The sequence below is a fragment of the Choloepus didactylus genome, chromosome X, assembly GCF_015220235.1.
Source record: "Choloepus didactylus isolate mChoDid1 chromosome X, mChoDid1.pri, whole genome shotgun sequence".
Taxonomy (NCBI): domain Eukaryota; kingdom Metazoa; phylum Chordata; class Mammalia; order Pilosa; family Megalonychidae; genus Choloepus; species Choloepus didactylus.
The window spans coordinates 56,487,686-56,504,460 of NC_051334.1; the positions used below are offsets into that span (position 1 = coordinate 56,487,686).

Here is a 16,775-nt window from a genome sequence, read left to right on the forward strand (position 1 = left end):
ACAGCAGAACCACACCATAACAAAACCTACCAACCCAAAACAAAATACAAAAACAAAAGCCAATTACCCCCCCACCCCTGCCAACTCTTGGTAGGTCCTTGTATTTTCTTACTCTCTGCATTCCACCTGCCTGGCTGGGCTGAACCAAGGCTGAGTCCAGCCACTGTCAACAGTAATAGACAATGTCAAGTCAGTAGGTGGTGGGCCAGGTGTAAGATTAAAAGACAGAGCTGTGAGATTTTTCAGTGCACTTAGGAAACAGAGGACAGAGAAGGCAGCATGTGTGACTGGATAGCCAAGGGAAATATGGCACCAAACTTGCAGTGAAACATATGTGTACAGCAAAAATATTCAGTCTGCTATAATTTCTTTGCTTATAAACAACAGCTTTCTTTAACCTTTTCTGCAAAGAGGGATTTGCAACCTCATTCTTATGCAATAATATATTTTTCCTTTACTCATGTTTAAGAAATTGCCCAAGTTGCTCTGTAACAAAGTCCACTACCTTAAGATTTTCTACAAATCACCTTTATCTGCATTTTAGTGTGCAGCATTCTCTGTCTCCAAACTATTGATGAACATTTCATATGTATAATATATATCATTTATATAAAAATATTAGGGTATTAACTCTAGATTCTACAGTAAAAACTGATTAAAATTGTACAAGAATAAAGTTTGTTGTTTGGATCTGTAGAGATTTCAACACAGTGGGATGTGTAATGAATGCAAACAAAAATACTGCCACTTAATCTGGGATTTTGATTTTCTTACTTTCTGGAAAAAGCAGAAGCTGCTGATTCAACCCAAGTGACAAAGTGCCACTTTTCCAGCTCAGGAAAGAGATGGCCCAAGAAGCATAATTCTCGCTTCTTGGAGCCAGAGCTGGTTTAAGGTCAGGCAGGGCCACAGCATGTCTTAAAAATGGGGGCTGGTGGTTTCTCAAGGCCACCAGGAGGAACAAAGATGTGACCATGTGGCCTGAAACAGAAGTGCTTGCAGCCTTTCACCTGGCAGTCAGGCTACCCTGGTCACTCTCTGATGCTGAACACAGCTGGCAAGTGTCCTTTGGCACAACTGAGACATTCTGTCAGTTTTACCTGGTAGGTTCCTCCTATTCAAATACTCTCCTGCAGAAGAATCTGTCAAACCATCAAAATCTTTCTCTTCTGACACAGCTATGAACTCCATGAAAGAATGGTCCTCAAGGATGTTTGTGGTGTGTTCTATGGTCACTTCCCTGGGGGGGAATTCCTTGACCAGTTGGCTATTTTTGCTGGGGCAGGCATCTAGTTCTGAATGGGAGCCAGTCCTACACAGTATTTTAGAGTTTTTCTTAGGAATGCTTTGGGATGATGGGCTCCCTTTGGCTAAGGCACTGTTTTCCTTGAGAGGCACCCTGATGACATTATCCTTTACCAAGCCTCTTTCTAGTTCTGTCAATTCTGTTTGAGGACTGTCTGAAATCATGCACAAGTGATGGTCCAGAATGTTCACTGGTTTCTGAATCCTTCATCTTAATGGCCAGCCTGTCTGAGCTGTCACTAGAAGGGACTGTCATGTCAGACAGGGTGGCATTGGAGGCACTGTGGGAAAAGTAGCCACTGGTAATCTGCTGGTGATAGGGCTCTGAGACACTTCTTTCTCCAAGACCCATGAGTTAGTCAAATCTACTTTAGATGAAAACCACTCCCTGTTCTCTAAGCTGGCATTGTAAACACAAAAGTCTGCAAATGCCACAGGTACCTATTAGCTTCCTCTTAATAGCTTCCAGCTCATTTTCTTCATCCTCCAAGTCAATATTCTTCTCATGTTTTCTATTGTGTTCTACTGGCATGCAGCTGCCATTGCTTCCTGAGGTTACAGTGCAGCCAGGGTTATGTGCCTGAGATGGAGGCATGCTCTCCTAGCTTAGAAGAGGTCTTGTTTCAAGAGCTATCCTTTTCTTATGCTCCCCTTTTACAGGCATAAGGAATTTGAAAAACTTTGGTGGCTGAGGAGAGAATGCTTTAAAAAGACTGACTGTTGAGGCATGAGGATTCTCTAATGTGCAACCTTCTTTACTCCTTCAAGGTGAATCCCTGGATGGAGTTCCACAACATGCTGCATCTTGGTAACTGGAGCTGTGAGAAGACATGTCTAACTGGTTCTCTGACCAAACTTTATCATATTTGTCAAAGCCAGAAAGATCTGCTCAACTGGAAGAGATGTTATGAATGTTTGGTGTACTGAGGCTTCTCAACAGATGCCGAGCTTTGGTGGAAAATGCTTCTTTGACAGTGACAGCCTGCTGCAGATGTTCAAAGCTCAGGATGTTCTCCAGCTGCAGCACACCATGCATGTACTTTTCAGTGTACATATCCCAGTCCCATGTGCCTTCATTTTTGCTCCTCGCTGCAATGAGAGCCAGCATTTCCCGGTCCTCTATCTCCGCTGTTGCTTTTGGTATATTGGATACTATTTCATAGGTTACACCACAGGAGTAAGGCACATTTTTCAATGATGTTCTCCTTTTCAAACTCTGGGTGAAACTCTGCTGCTTATAAATATTGACCACAATCCATTTTCACAGTACTAATTCTGTAGCAGCCAGATGGCTGAGTTGGACTATGTTCTTCACAATTAAGTAAATCCTTTCATTCTGTAGTGTGACCCTATTCAAGTGAATGGAATCATGAACTGAGAGTCCCAAGAGGCTGTGGCTGGAACCTCCTCATCACTGTGCTTTATCATAGGCATGTAGAAAAATGGGCTCCCATGCTCCCTGTCCAAGATGGAGTTCATGCCCATTGCCTGGGGGCTGACAAGCTGCTCTTTAGCACTGAGGTCATCCACATTCAAATCAAGGAAGATAAGTGGTATGTGGGTTTCCATTCTAGAAGGCTGTATCCAGTTGGCAGGAGCCTCTGGGATCCTGCTGCCTGGGGCTGGGACCAGCACAGCATTCCTTTCCCCAGTCAGACAAACCTACTGCTCTATGAACATGGCTTCACACTCCACATCATCTTCCATTTTCTCTTTTTTATCATTGACTTTTTAAATATGTACATCTAAGTATTCTCAAAATTTAATGAGTGCATCAGACCACTTCTCTCTTATACAGTTTAAATCTGCTTCCTGGCAACTGTCCAGCCCTCTCTGGAGCTTGGTGGACCTGGTTGTTATACATCCAATGGATACAGACAAAATGGCTTCAACCATGAGGGACAATGTCTCTGAATGCTGCACAGGCTTCACTGTTACTTGCACTGTATGGGAATCACCCTGTCTTAGTTGAAATATGCCTCCTGTGTTAACATCTTTGACCTGATGAAGTTCCACTGCAGCATATTCCCCCAACTCATTCAATTCTAATATGGAGATCCACATTTCTATTCTGCAAGTTACTTCATTCCACCTGTCATGCAACATTCTTGTTTTAGCATGAAGAGAATCGATTCCCCAGTTGGAGCTACCATTTCCTGCACACCAGTGGCACCACACTTCAATTGTCAGTACTCTATCTGAAATGATCTCCAAAAATTCTTCTGTTACATTTACCACATAGTACTTACAGTGAGAGAAAGTGTCTGTGTAAGGGCATACTTGGACAGTGGGGAAGTCACCTTTGGGTTCACCACTGGAGTGGCCACCATAGACTCACACAGGTCCCAGAATGTGTATTGATAGAAGAAAAAATTTGAGAGGTTTAAGGGCAGCCCCATTGCCTCTTAATTTTTTCCCAGCATGTCAGTTTTTTGACTCAGTGAATCATCTCCCTGCTGCTGTCTATGATGTTGTTCTGGTTTGCTAATGCTGCTGTTATGCAAAATACCAGAAATAGATTGACTTTTATAAAGGGGGTTTATTTGGTTACACAGTTACAGTCTTAAGGCCATAAAGTGTCTAAGGTAAGGCATCAATAGGGTACCTTCACTGAAGGATGGCCATTGGTTTCTGGAAAACCTGTTACCTCAGAAGACATGTGGCTAGCATCCACTTGCTCCCAGGTTGCATTTCAAAATGGCATTCTCCAAAATGTTGCTCTTGGGACATTCTGTCCTCTCTTAGTTGCAGCTAAATGCCAAATGTCAAATGTCAAATGTCAAATGCAAAATGTCAATCTCATTTGCTCTCCAAAATGTCACTCTTAGCTACTCTGAGCCTCTTCTGTCTGTGAACTCCTTTCTATGGTTCCAGTGATCCAATTAACACCCACCCTGAATGGGCGGGATAACACTTCCATGGAAATTAACCAATCAAATGTTTCACTCGCAGTTGATTGAGTCACATCTCCATGGAAACACTAAATCAAAGAATTCAAATCTAATCAACACTAAATAATCTGCCCCCACAAGATTGCATTAAAGATAATGGTGTTTGGGGGGACATAATACACCCAAACCAGCACAGATGTCAAGGCTCCCACTTTCACTGGAGTTCTCTGAGGAGTCATCTTCCACCATATGCTTTGGAACAGCTCTGGTAACATGCATCACTTCCACTTGGTGATGCCTGCAACCTCCCTCTGCTGGCTGATGATGCAGACTGTGTACTGAAGTCTCACGTAACAGAAGAGGCACTCCAAGAACACATTAGCCACACTTGTTAGACTGTGATTCTCTTGGGCTTCATAGGAAGGGTCACCTCGTTTTCTGTAGAGTCTCTGCCTCCTTCACTCTTGATAAAGATCTTTCATATCAATTAATGTATTATCCAGCTTCTCAATGGTCTAAGTTTGGGTTCTCCTACCTTTCCTACTCACTTGAATAGCTGGCTCACTCACTATTTTTCCTCTCTTTCTATTGGCACTGAGGTTTGCAGCAGGGATCTGAAGAGTCACTTGGTAATCAGTGAGTTTGTTCATTTCCCCAGTGAAGAAGTTTGCTTCCCTCACCAAGGTATTAGCCTTAAATAGCTGCTCTCTCTTAATCAGGCTTTGTTTGTCAGAGTTCATCCCTCTCCTCTGTCCACAGGGTCACATTCTGTTGGGCTGTCTGGCTGCTGTAGACCAAGTGGTTGGGGTCACTGCTCAGAGGCTGCCTCTCATGGGACAGCTGCTGGTGGAGCTGCTCCAGTTCCCACTCATTCTTAAGCCGCTGCTCTTCAAGGGCACTCCTTTATTCTTCTAGGTATTGTTTCTCCAGGACCTGAACCACATTTTGAACTAGGTCATTACTGTTCAGCATTTTCATGATGACTTCCAGCTGTGCAAATTCATAGTTGTAGTCTGGTTCTGAAGAAGCTACACTGGCTGCATCCAGGTCATGCTCTGTTGGATGTGTTTCTTTTTCAAAGTCTTTCAACCAATCTCGCCATTTCCTCTTAGGTTAATTAATTCTAAAAGAAGTGTTTATTTCCCCACAGGATTCTATCACTGTGCCATAGATGGATGGTACTGCACATGAGGGCACCATTTACACAGGGCCTTGCATTTTCCTTTGGAGTAAGAAAAACATCCCCATCGGATGCAATATCAATTTCACAGTGCTCAGGCTGAATTCCTATACCAAAGAGCTGTATGTCTTAAGAGGTATCTGCACCTGCCCTGGTATGATCCTTTAAATAATAAATGAGGATTTCATTGAGAGCAGGTCCACATTTAGGTTATCTAAACAGCACTTGTCATCTCCCATCTTGATGCCAGATGTCTCAAGGGAAATCCCCATACCTTCAAGTTGCCACTGTCTCCTCTGTGCAATTTCTTCTGTTTTACTCAGCTTCTCTTTCCAAATAACTGTTGGTTCTTTAATCAGCTTTTCAGATTCTTCTAGCTTCTCCTTCAATTTAGGGGCCTTCATAGCCTCAGCCTATGAGAGCTGCTCTCTCAGTTTTTCCACTTCCTCTCACAGTTCTCAGATGACCCTTGCATTAGGATCCTCATTGACAATAGCATGTATGAAAATCCTTTTGGCTTTGTCGTGTATCTGAACATGGAGAGGAAGTGGGTCTCTTTGTAGTTGTCTGCTGCTGGGCTAATAGTGGCTATCATGGAGGTCTGTCTGTTGCCCCCCCCCCAATTGTCCTTAAGAAGCCAAGTGAGGACTGACTCTTGTTAAGGCACAAATTTGTTTTTCCCTTTGCCAGCTGCCTGGTCAGCCAGTGAAGATATAGCCCACCACAAGGTTGTAAAGAACTTGTTAATGTTGCTGCCTTCTTTCAGTCACTCTCCTGCAGCTCCTGTTTTAGATACTCATTCACTACCTGCCAGATCTACAAAGCTGACCTTACTGACCTTCTCTCCTGAGTTCCGAGACTTCAGATCATTAAGTGTCTGTGTAATTATTATGTTGAACTCAGCATGGGAGTGACTACTTTCTTCATTCATGTTTGTTGCAGCTACTATTTGAAATTTGTTTCCCTCAGACATCAATGACTCAACATCCTCAAAGCTTTTTACAGGCAGTTGAGATAAACCATCCACATATGGTCCCAAAACTTTATGCTCTTGACTTTAGGAGACTGCCTGCCCTCTTTGGAGTCTGAAAGATCTTGAACTTTCTCATTATGAATTTTCAAATAGGCAACTTCAACTTTAAAGGTCTTTGATTCATTTTGTTCCAAAGAGATCCTTTGGAAATATAGCACAACAAAGTCTTGGAATAAGGCCCAGCTACTCAGCATTGCCCATAATAGAGAAAGATTTTCCTGAAACTTTCCATATGCAAAAAATGCAAGCATTATACCCTTGAAAGGACTTTTCAAAAATTCCTTCCCCAAGGCACTTGAAAACCATTTCCTGACCAGCATATTTTGTAGTGTTAGGTTCATCCATGGACCAAAACTAATAATCAAAGGCAAATACCTTTGGAGGTTTCCTTTCACCCTGTTTGGTGTTAGAAGGAAGAGGGTGCAGGACTATTTGAATTCCTTCCATCTCTACTATGCACGTGGAGTTCAGTTCCAGTTCTCATTGGTTCATGGGGCAGACTCTGATAGCAACTTTTACCTTGGTATCTGACATGTTGTTGGTGCTTGCCTGGCCTCTAGCTGTGCCCCCTGGGCCAGAGGTGGTGACTGACATGCCAGCCACTGCTGCTCCACCATGAGCTCCATGAGGCAGCACTGGAAAGGCTGGCCTGGAGGAGCCCAGGCATGGCAGTGGCTACCATGCTGTTTTTATTACTGTAGCTTTGTCATAAGTTTTAATATTGGGAAGTGTGAGTCCTCCATCATCATTCTTGTTTTTCAAGGTGACTTTAGCTATTTGGGGCCCCTTATGCTTCCATATAAATTTGATAATTGACGTTTTCATTTTGCCAAAAAGGTTGTTATAATTTTGATCTATAAATTGCTTTGAGTAGTATAGACATCTTAACCATATTTTAGTCTTCTAATCCATGAACATGGAATGTCTTATTTATTTAGGTCTTCTTTAATTTCTATTATCAGTGTTTTGTAGTTTTCTGTGTACAAGTCCTAGACATATGATTTATACCTAGATATATGATGTTTTTACTTGGCATTATAAATGGAATATTTTTCTTGATTTCCTTTTCCAATTATTTACTGTTTGTGCATAGAAACACTACTGATTTTGGGGTATTGATCTTGTCCCCCACCATTTTGCTGAATTCATTTTTTAGCTCTAACAACTTTGTTCTGGGTGTTTCAGGATTTTATGTATATAGGATCATACCATCTGCAAATAGGGAATGTTTTACCTTTTCTGCTCCACTTTGGGTGCATTTTATTTTTTTTACTTGCCCAGTTGCTCTGGCAAGAACATCCAGTACAATGTTGAATATCAGTGGTGACAGTGGACATACTTGTCTGGTTCCTGATCTTTGAGGGAAAGCTTTTAGTCTTTCACCATTCAGTAGGATGTTAGGTGTGGGTTTTTTCTTTTTTTCACAAAGAATAAATTTACTTTATTCTTGTTAACAGCTGCATAGAATTCTATCATGTGCTACAGCATAATTTAATTTATCCATTCCATTACTGATAAATGTTTACCATGTTTTGAATATTTTCCTATTTTTTGACAATGCAATAATGAGCATCCAAAGATATCTTTTGTACAATTGTTTATGTTGTGGTATCTCTACATGAGCAGGCTGGACCCTGACCCCAAAAAATAAAGTCAGATTTTTTATTATACTTAGATCATTAAGATGTATTAGGATATATCCCTAGAATGGTAAGATGTGGCACCCAGACTGTACTTAGGATGTGGATGTAAGAGAAGATACCATTTAAGTATTGCCTTCCATCTTTCCATGTTGTTTGCAAACAGAGTCTGCAAACTCTGGAGTAGATCTTTGTTCTGGGATGATTCTCTTTGCAGTTCTTCTTAAGTAGATCAGTACAAGTTAAGTAGGTGTCCCTTGTTCATGGGGATGTGTATAACAGGATCTTTTACAAATGGCTTGATGAAGATCCCTTCTTTTAATATCTTTTACTATGTAGAGACCAAAGGTTCTTTAACAGGAAGTAAATGAATTTCCTTGGAGACCAAGGAGCCTTCTGGAATTGAATGCGTCAGTATCTCTCACTTCTCTCTTTTGGAGTTCCTCATCAATAGTACCTCTTGGATGGTTAGGGATAGTTCTTACTGAGTGAGGGAAGGATGAATTAGGATTGGAATTTCTGGATTATTATCAGATCCTGGGTGCTCTTAGGGAAAATCTGATTCTGGGTTAGGTTTTGGATAAATATGGAAGTGGAATTGCCCCAGATCTTACATCAGGCACAATGAATGTAATTTAATGAGAATGACTGAACATGTGGGTCTGAACCAGAGAGCTATAACCTGGGAAATCTAGGAGTAGGGCTCCACTCTGGCCAGTACAGGAAACTGGACTGAAAAGAATAGTGATTAAGAATGCATCAGGCTGGGCAAGACTCATTTTCAGAATGTGGCAACAACAGAGCCAAGGGCAGCTGAAAATTAGGTCCTGCTGGTGGGTGGACCAGATTATTCAGATTGCTCTCCACGAGGCATTTAAGAATTTTGTTCAGCCACTCTGGACAAAGTCCCTGGATTATTGAATAAGTAAGGGGAAGCAGAGAGGAGGCTCAAGAGGTACTTGAGCTTAGTTTAATTAGAAAAAATAAGAGATGGAACTGTATTTGTATCTTTAGCTGATTAAGTAAATCATACTGGTTATACTATCATAAAGTTCAATGGAGCTATCACTCCCTTGATCTGGATATATATTTTGTTATTGCAGCCCTTTTAGCATCTAATTATCCCTACTACTTCATATTGAGCTTATGAAGGTGATGAAAATGACCCAATGTTTAACATGAAGTACAATCAGGCTGTTTGCCACCATCCCCTTTTAGTGCAAATGACTATAAATGACATCAACCAAATTCAGGAATTAATCATTAAACATTAAACATCATAACCATAATTTTTGTTCTTTTTAAATTGTGACCTTTAACATACATACATAACAATGATAACTTTCAAAGTACTATTTCACAAGTAATTATAGAGCAAATTTCAAAGTATGTCATGGGTCACAGTTCCACAGCTTCAGCCATTTCCATTATTGTAAAGTATAACATACATACAGAAAGGTGTCATCTCTCAGTATGTACAGCTCAACAAGTAGTCATATAGGTAATTTCAAAAATTGTCATGGGTTACAGTTCCACAGTTTAGCTTTTTTCCTTATTATGTAATACAAGGTGTGCTGGTTTGTATATATTATGTCCCCCAGAAAAAGCCATATTCTTTAATGCAATCTTGAGGGGGCAGATTGATTAATCTTTCTGATTAGGGTGTGATCTCTTGATTACTTCCATGGAGATGTGACTCACCCCACTGTGGATAATACCTCTGATTAGATTATTTCTATGGAAGTGTTACCCCACCCATTCAGTGTGGGTCTTAATTAAATTACTGGAGTCCTATAAGAGCTCAGACAGAATAAGCTCAGTGCTGCAGCTGAGAGTGACATTTTGGAGATGGCCATTAAAATTAGACTTTTGATAGTTCAGAGTTTGCCTGGGAGAAACTAAGAGAACACCCCCAGATGCCTAGAGAATAGTGTCCTGGGAGAAAACCACTTTGAAACCAGAATCCTGGAGCAGATGGTAGCCATGTGCTTGTGCCTTTCCAGATGACAGTGGTTTTCCAGATGCCATTGGCATACTTCAGTGAAGATATCCTATTGTTGATACCTTTGTTTGGAAACTTTTATGATTGTAGAACTCTAACTTTGCAACCAAATAAATCCCCTTTACAAAAGCCAATCCATTTTCTGATATTTTGCAAATGGCAGCATTAGCAAACTGGAACAGATTTTGGTACCAGAGAAGTGGGGTGCTGCTTAGTTCACAAATACCAAACATGTTAGAACAGCTTTTTAAATGGATAAGGGGAAGAATTCTGGAAGAATTGTGAGGAGCTTGATAGAAAAGGCCTAGATGGCTTTGAAGAGACTGTTGGTAGAAATATGGACTCTAAAATTATCTCTGATGAGGACTTGAACAGAAATGTTGAATGTGTCATTGCAAACTGGAAGAAAGGTGATCCTGAGACAGGCACTATGGGCAGGCCAGGGGGTCAGTCCATTCAAATGGAGAGTCAGCATCAAGCCATAGATAGCCAGAGGGAGAGCAAGAAGGAGGGGCTGAGGAAAAGGAAGACCAAACCCTACTTCTCAAAACCAGTTGTCATAGACATGCAGAGGGAGAAAGGAGGGGCCAGGTGGAAGGAGAACCAGAGCCCGGTTCTCAGAATCCACTAAGATAGCAAGATGGAGGAAAAGGAGGGGTTAAACCAAGGTGGAGGAGAATGGGAATTGCCATCCCCAACCCTGTCCTAAGCATAGCAACAGGTTAACATATAAAACCTGGACATAGCTCAACCACATGCAGCCCCTCTCTTGGGGCCTGCCTGCTCTGATCTCTCAAGTATGTATTCCTTCTTACTAACCTTTTCTATTTCCCCATGTGTGCTGGATTTTTCAAATAAACTTTAATGCTTGCTACTATTCCTCTTGTCCCTGAATTCTTTCTTGAGACAAGTAAAACAAGTCTGCACCAGAGCTCACCTTGGGTGCCAACTGGGCTGGCAACATCTCTCTGGTGACCATGAAGGGATAGAAAAGAAGTCATCTTCCTCACCTGAGGGCACCTGTCCACTGAAACTGTGCTTTGTAAGCCATGTCTCTTGACACAGATTCCTGCTGTGCTACGTGGCCTTCTGTCCTTACTCTTCTCCTAGCTGCTGCTCTTTATTCTGATACTCTTTGTGGCCTTTTGCTTTCCCCCAGGGACTGGGATGACCTGCCCTAGACCTCCTATTCCCTTCCCTATACCCAAGAGGAAATTCGTCAGACTAGTCCTGTTGAACCCAGGAGACCAGAAGCTCATCATTGCTGATTGTGAGAAGACAGACTGAGGTATGCCTTTTGACACTGATGCTTGCTGTAGTGCTTGGCCATGCCTCCTAATTGTTCCCCTCTTTGGCACTGTACCCCTCTTAATTCTTGCTATTCTCATGGACATTTGAGCTTGACACTTGGGTCAGTCCAAACTGCAAGTATTTGCCTCCCTATTCTCCCTAATGTATGGATGGACCTCATAACCCCCAGGCAGAGAGAGCATCTTCCCATGTCACTGACCATCTTCCTCCTCTCTGACCAAGGTCTAATGCTTAGAAAGACAGAAGAGTCCTCTCTCTTGACCCTCTAAGAGAGTTTTTCAAATAAGGTTATAAACACAGGTTTCCAGAAAGCATCCTGTCCCTAGGAGAGATGAGAGCTGAGGGTCTGGCTGGGAACAGTCCCATGGTGCTGTAAGTTCTTAACTGCTGTAGAATGTAACTTCCCGCTTGTTATTACCCAATCCTAAAAAGTGAAAGGTTTTGCACCCCTTTTTCTCCTCCTACTCCAATTTCTCTACTGAGTTCCATGACACACATATTTCAACTTCCTTTTAATCAAACATGTTTATACCATCTGTCTCTTTTTCTGACCACTGGTGGGAATGCCAGCTCCAGACCTTTGTGCTATGGTTCTTTTCATCTCTCCACTCCCTCCTTCATGCCAAGTATCAATGACTTATTTTGTTGGTGCTCATCTGCACACCTCCCCACCTGGCCTTAGACCATAGGCTTGGAAGGAGTAATTGTTGGATTTGTGTTTGGTTTGTGGATAGGGAGCTACATTGTAAGGGGTGGTGGGAGCCCCATGTTTGTCCATACCCCATTATATGCCCACTTCCAGGGACTGAAGACTGTTTAAGGAGCTTCCTCCATCATTTTTATTCTGTTACTGGCCTTTTCCAGGGCATTCTCCCCTCCAGGGAGCTAGATACCTTTGAAAAACCTTTCTTCCCCAATGGGCAAATCAGGCAATTAAAACGAATTTTCCTTCTCTTGAGTTCTTCTGTCTTTGGCAAGATTTCTTTACTCTTGTCAATTACCCATCCCTACAAGACCCTTATCATACTCCATTTTCTTTTCCAAAAACCTCCCAACCTCTCTTCCTAAGAGAGTTTAAAATAATATGTGGAAAGGAAAAAGGATAATTCCTGCCCTAGAGTTGGAAAAGGAGCAGAGAGGTTTGGTCAGAGCCACTGGGGTGAGAAGTCTGGCTTACCAGCCCTCTAGGTCTGGTTCAGGAGTCAAGGGGTGAACCCAGGCCACCATCTCCTTGAGTCTATGGTTTTCTCCCCTGCAGGGACACCCAGGGGTGAAAAGATATGGCAAGGGTACTACTCAGCTTCAGACATGGGATGCCAGCTACAGTGAGTGAGCATCCCTCTCTCTCCTTTCAGAATATGGGCAGAATATCCCCAGTTCAAATCAGAAGGAAGGGAAGAATGGCTACAAAACAGCACTCTTGGCTTTAACACCATATGCCAATTTGATTTTTTGCAAAAGAGAAGGGAAATGGTCTGAAATTCCGTATGTCCAACTTTTCATGAGCCTCTATCAGGACAAGACTATGATGAGGGCTTTCAAAGTATGTTATCCTAAAGGAGAAATAAGCAATAAACTCTTTTTATCTTGGGAAGAGAAGGAAGCAGATATTTAAAATGACCCATCATTAGTCAGGCCTCCACAACTTGAGGCACCAAAAAGTCTCAGGAATAAGTATCCCCCAAACCTAGCCTCTGAGCCCACCATACCTGAGGCCTGTTAACCCTCCTCCTTAACAGGGAGAGGCTTCCAGGACCACTGCAACCCCTCCTTATTGAAGTCCAGCTGGACATACTCACATTGGAACCCCTTATCACCCCCTGGAGAAGGAGGAAGAAGGTTCAACAAGACATGGAATATATCCTCTTTAGGAAGTAGCCAATGGGGATATGGAAACTATAAAGGTCTGTGTCCCTTTTTCTATGACAGACTTAGTACAGTGTAAAAGACAATTGGAGAGGAGGAAAATGGCAGATTAGGAGAGATAGGGCAAAAAACATCTCCATGAAAAATACTAGATAAAAGACAGAAAGTGACCCAGAACACCAGTTCCAGTGATGAACCAGCTGGACAAGGTCTGCTAAATGCATAGGGACCATGCACTTGGTGAAATTGGGAGTCTGTGTTCTGAAATGAGTGAGTGAGCCTGCTGGAGAACTGGCAGCCATGCCATGGTCAGGAGAAATTGGGGGCTGGCATTTGGAGATGGATTAGTTTAAAAACCCAAAAGAGGCTGTGGATCTGGCAGTGAGAGCTGCACTGTGGAGCACAGCAAGAACTGCTTCCCCAAAACCCGTGGGCATGCCTCAATATCTGGTGTGGATGATAGCTTTTTGCACACCCATAGCTAATTGTCTTGGAGCTAGGAAAGCAGAGGTCAGCAAAAAGGGGGAAATAACCATGCCCCATACAGCCATCTTCCTGGCAGGCTGGGAATGCTCCTGTCCAGTGCCACAGCCTAGAGCTGTGCCACAACCAAGTGCAGTGGAAAGTGTTTCCCACAATATGTGCACATGCCTCAGCATCTGGCATGGATGATAGCCTTTTTCACACCGGCAGCTAATTTTCCCAGAGCTAGGAAGGCAGAGTTGTGTGAAAAGGGGAAACTAACACACCCCATACAGTCATCCTTTCAGCAGGCTGGGAATGCCCCTACATGGACCCATGGCCCAGAACTTCCTTTGGGGGCCTGCACTCACCTGTGATGTAACACAGTCTTCCCTCAGCAGAGGCCCTAGGAGGGCAAGGCTTGGAAGAGGGACCCCCTCAGAAGTCCCAGGGACCATAAACCAATGCCAGGGACTTGTGGGTCTGCAGCAGAGACAAACTGTGGTGAGACTGAATCAAAGGTTTAGACTCCTGCAACAAGTTTAAATATCCAGGAACATCTGGGAGTTTTTATTATTAAAGCTGCCCTCCCTAACCACTCAGACACACACCCCACATTCAGGGTGGGAAGCACAAACTACACATGGAAACTTGGTGAATGAATTGGGCCCCCACAAGATTCAGACCCCCACTCACCACAAAGACAAAGTTGGGGGGAACTGGCTTGAGGGGAATAGGTGGCTCACAGATGCCACCTGATAGTCTGAGAAAGTGCACTCCACCAAGCTGTAGATCTGCAAACTAGAGATAATTGCTCTAATAAGCCTACGTATCCTAAAAGAACCTTATCATGTTAAGCAAATGCCAAGAAGTCAAAAATAACAGAAAAATTTAAAGCATATGAAGAAGCCAGAAGACATGGATAACCCAAATCCAAACCCCCAAATCAAAAGATTAGAGGAGATGCAGCACTTGGAGCAATTAATCAAAGAACTAAAGACAAACATGAGATCATGGCACAGGATATAAAGGACATGAAGAAGACCCTAGAAGAGCATAAAGAAGAATTTGCAAGAGTAAATAAAAAATAGGCAATCTTATGGAAATAAAAAGCTATCAGGATTTGGGATACTCACAGTACTAGATTAGAGGATGCTGAATGGTGAATCAGTGACCTTGAACAGGACAGAACAGAAAGTGAAAGAACAAAAGAAAGCATGGGGAAAAAAATTGAAATGGACCTCAGGGACATTATGGACAACATAAAATGCCCAAATGTAGGAGTCATTGGTGTTCCAGAAGGGGAAGAGAAGGCTAAAGATCTAGGAAGAGTATTCAAAGAAATTGTTGGGGAAAACTTCCCAAACCTTCTACACAATATAAATACACAAAGCATAAATTCCCAGCAAACTCAAAACAGAATAAATCCAAATAAACCCACGCTGAGACATTTCTGATCAGATTGTTAAATGCTGAAGAGAAGGAGCAAGTTCTCAAAGCAGCAAGAGAAAAGCAATTCACCACTTACAAAGGAAACAGCATAAGATGAAGCAGTGACTAATCAGTGGCCATGATGGAGGTGAGAAGGCAGTGGCATGACATATTTAAAATTCTGAAAGAGAAAAATTGCCAACCAAGAATTCTTTATCCAGCAAAGCTCTCCTTCAAATTTGAGGGAGAGCTTAGATTTTTCACAGAAGAAAAAATGCAGAGAGAATATGCTAACAAGACACCTGCCCTACTTGAGATACTATAAAGGGAGCCCTACTGACAGAGAAACAAAAAAAGGAGAGAGAGAGATTGAAAAAGTTTCAGTACTAAAGAGATTAAGTATGGGTACATTAAAGGACACTAAGAGAGTGAGGGGGAAAATATATCTGACAAATATACACCAAAGGATAGGATGGCTGATTAAAGAAATGCATTCACAGTAATAACATTGAATGTAAATGGATTCAACTTCCCAATTAAAAGATATAAGCAGCAGAATGGATAAAAAAATATGAACCATCACTGTGTTTCTTACAAGAGACTCATCTTAGACACATGGACACAAAGAAATTGAAAGTGAAAGGATGGGTAAAATATTTCATGCAACCGACAGCTAAAAGATAGCAGGAGTAGAAATATTAATCTCAGAAAAAATAGACTTTAAATGCAAGGATGTTATGAGAGACAGAGAAGGCCACTACATAATAATAAAAGGGACAATTCAACAAGAAGAAATAACAATCATAAATGTTTTTGCACCCAATCAAGGTGCCCCAAAATACATGAGACAAACATTGGCAAAACTAAAGGAAGCAATAGACGTTTCCAAAACAATTCTGGGAGACTTCAATATATTACTATCTCCTATAGATAGATAAAGCAGACAGAAGACCAGTAAGGGAACAGAAAACCTAAATAATCTGACAAATTTAACAGACATAAACAAAACATTACATCCCAAATCACCAGGATACACATTCTTCTCTAGTGCTCATGGAACTTTCTCCAGAATATATCATATGCTAGAACATAAAACAAGCCTCAATAAATTTGAAAAAAATTGATATTATTCAGAGCATATTCTCTGATCACAATGGAATACAATTAGAAGTTAATAACCATCAGAGACTTAGAAAATACAAAAATACCTGGAGGTTAAACAACTCCTAGACAATCAGTGGGTTAAATAAGAAATAGCAAGAGAAAATGCTGAATATATAGAGATGAATGAAAATGAGAACACGACATATCAAAACCTATGGGATGCAGCAAAAGCAGTACTGAGGGGAAATTTATAGCTCTAAATGTATACATTAAAAAGGAAGAAAGAGCTAAAATCAAAGAACTAATAGAGCAACTGAAGAAGCTAGAAAATGAACAGCAAACTAATCCAAAATCAAGTAGAAGACAAGAAATAACAAGGATTAAAACAGAAATAAATGACAAGAGAACAAAAAAACCTAGTAGAGTAAATAACACCAACAGTTTCTTCTTTGAGAAGATCAGAAAGATTGACAAGCCCCTAGCTAGACTGACAAAATCAAAAAAAGAGAAGACCCAGATAAATAAAATAATAAGTGAAAGGGGGGACATT

At 41.7% G+C, this 16,775-nt stretch overlaps 1 pseudogene; it reads right to left on the reverse strand.

Moving 5' to 3' along the window:
- Nucleotides 1-1,017: 1,017 nt before the first annotated feature.
- On the reverse strand, nucleotides 1,018-6,943 carry LOC119522156 (annotated as a pseudogene).
- Between the last annotated feature and the right edge of the window lie 9,832 nt (nucleotides 6,944-16,775).